Source organism: Dendroctonus ponderosae, unplaced genomic scaffold (genome assembly GCF_020466585.1).
Source record: "Dendroctonus ponderosae isolate FM_Combo_2020 unplaced genomic scaffold, Dpon_F_20191213v2 Dpon_F_20191213_9, whole genome shotgun sequence".
Lineage (NCBI taxonomy): Eukaryota > Metazoa > Arthropoda > Insecta > Coleoptera > Curculionidae > Dendroctonus > Dendroctonus ponderosae.
In genome coordinates, this window is record NW_026019116.1 from 8,204,806 (window position 1) to 8,207,614 (window position 2,809).

The 2,809-nt window shown below is 40.6% G+C and overlaps 1 protein-coding gene across 2 annotated transcripts in view; it reads right to left on the reverse strand.

Annotated features, from left to right (window-relative positions):
• The window catches only part of LOC109538855, a 57,643-nt gene extending 55,423 nt beyond the window's left edge, over positions 1 to 2,220 (reverse strand). Inside the window, exon 1 of one of the 2 annotated variants that reach the window (XM_019906259.2) lies at positions 1,991 to 2,216. The gene's annotated coding sequence lies outside the window, so the exon portion shown is untranslated. Of the gene's footprint in view, positions 1 to 1,990 lie in introns of both variants that reach the window. The other variant, XM_019906261.2, reaches the window with a different exon arrangement.
• Positions 2,221 to 2,809: the final 589 nt, after the last annotated feature.

Genomic DNA, 2,809 nt, shown 5'->3' on the forward strand with positions numbered 1-2,809 from the left:
TCTGGTTCATAATCATTTTCTTTTCTTACAAATCCCCCATGCTTAAAGCAATTTGCAATGGTTTTTCGGCTAACTTTTTGCCAAGCTCTATGAATTAAATTGACTGCATCTAAGAGATTTACAGAAAATGTTTAAATTTTATCGATCGCCTCTAACGTTTTCATAAGAAGGATTTTTCACCGGCAGACTCTCGAACAATTTTTCCGCTACTGATATTATGCCTCTTCTTGAAACGCTCTTCCCAGCTTTTAGAACAAGCAAACTCTTTGTTTTTGATTTTACTCCTCATTTCACTAGCGTTTTCTTGCAAAACACTGCCACTTATGAGAACGTTCTCTTGTCTTTTTCAGTAAACCACTTAATAAGTCCCTTGTCAACCTATTCATGTGCAGATAATTTTAACTTCCTACATCTAATATTTGTTTTGTCATACGCTGATAAAATATTTTCTCTGTTTTTCCATATTGTTGCAACAGTAGACTTTCCAAGTGCTAATTCCTTAGAAATGTCACTCTGCTTTACTCCACTTTTTATTTTGTTAATAATCTCGCACTTTTCATTGAGTGAAAAAGCTTTGCGTTTTTGGATTTCCATTCTAAAACGATTTACATACATAACGCGACAAAAAACAACAAGTCACTGCCTGTTTTTCGCTCTCACTAATATAAACAACTCCGCAAGATTGGTGTTGCTGAGCGTGGAAGTTCGTTATAACCAGTAAAAAAATATGTTGCTCCTTATGGACGACGTTTCAATTAAAGGAAAAAAGTTCGTTTTAACCGAAAGATCACTATAAGTGGACTTTACTGTACGTGTTACGAAAATTGAGTCGCGTTCGGTGTTGAAAAGGGCCTACTTTAATCGAACGCAAATTAAAAAAATTCTATTAATCTCCCCGATGATGAAACTTATGCAGCTTAGCGAAGAGATTTTGCCCCATGAAATGCTGAGAGACGTCGGTCTTAGTATTAACTGTTTCCTGAGTACAGCGGTACAAACGAGGACCGAATTTAACTTTGAAAAATCCCCTAAAATCGCCTGATGATGACATAATTGCGAAACTTTTCTTGTAGAACTTGTAGAACAGTGTTTGCCCAACAAAACGCAGGTAAAAGTGACTGTGTAAAGTTCCCAGTTGCCGAGAAAAGAAATAGGCAAATTTGGTAATCCATTTTTATGCCTGATGCTGACGGAAAATCGGAACTTTTCCCATCTCGAAAATATTTGCTTCGATCGCGGTGGTTCCCGATGAATCTGCAAACTGTTTATCGCAACTGATTTCAGCTACGCAAAAAATATTGAAACACGATTGACTCTGTAGGTCTATGCTGAATTTGGAGCGTTTTAAACTTGTTTTTGCATTCGAAAATCTTATTAGCAAAGTGCGTGTTGGGTTAACTGGATTTGAAGACTAAAACATCGATTTTCCTTTCGAAATCAGGAGTGAAGCGCGAACTATTTAGCCAATGAAACCTTAGGAACGCGACTGTTTGGGTCTCACTGCATTCACATGCGTGAATAAATGATGTGCGAAGAAGCCGATGAGATGATTTCGGCCGATTCGGCGAATTTTCAGCAGCAGGCCATTTATTTGCGTGCCTCCGTTTTTCGATCAATTGAAATTGTGACAGAATCCGGCTCACTCTGCAGAGTTTCGAACGTCTGATTGAGATAAATCTCCCCTCGTTGGATGAAATTAGTTGGCAAGCTCTGAAAGCTGCTAGAAGCACGCTGGGTTCTTGGGGTGTTTTAGGGGATGAGGCCTGTATTATATTTATTATTCCCAGATGCGTCTGCACGCGGAAATGTTGAGCAAAATGTGGCAGAAGATTAGGATTTCAACCCAAAATTGGTGATTTTTTTTCATTCAATAGAGTGGGCAAAAGATCAGGGCGAATTGAAGCCCGCTCTCACTGCAAGTGGAAAATTGCTCTATGCGAAGTAGGTGTTCGACGCGCGAAAACGTGCGATATTGGCATGACAACCCTACCTGAAGATAGAGCCTCCTATAGGGGATCTAGAGGAGCAGTCGGTTGGAAAAACCGCCCAAATCCAATGGGTGAAATGGGCGAAAAACCCAGGAGCTACACGCACATAAAGCAAAACACGACGCACAACACGGCCGCGGGTCGATTCAATATCGCAGTGAGTTTGCACTGAAACACAACAGAACACAAAATTGCGTCGGGTTTGGAACACGATGTCGCCGGTTATACGCGATGCGCGATTTGCCGGTCCTTCCGTGAGCCGGAGAAATGAGGAAGCAAACTCAGTTGCCAAAGATGGTTGCTTTTCTAGGAAAAAACCACATCTAGTGCGGTTTTTTGCGGGGTAACTGCACCTAAACCAGTCGGAAACGACGCAACATTACCCGATTAGCGGCATATACTGGGTGTTGCAGAAACACTGTGCCCACTCTCCGAGTGCAATTGAACGACTTTATCAATCAACATCTCTATTCAATACACATTTTATATTTGTTATAATGTACAAGGTGTTTCTTGAGGAAGGCGCATTATTTTAGGGGTCATAGCCCCTTCCTCCCCCATTCAATTCTCTATCCAACGATGCCAAAACGAATTCTGTGGCTCGAATGGTTCTTGAGAAACTTCGAAAAAAGCAGCGTCATGTTCAAGTGGATTTTGCAACTCAAACCACGCAAATCTAAAACTTCTTGAATTCAAGCATTTTTTGAGAAAACTGCCAACATATGCTTATCGATGGTTCACTTTCTAAAAAGGCCATTTATTTCTCTCTAGAATGATGTACAAATGAGCGTTCTTGCTCATTTTGCCTCCGAGAAATGAGC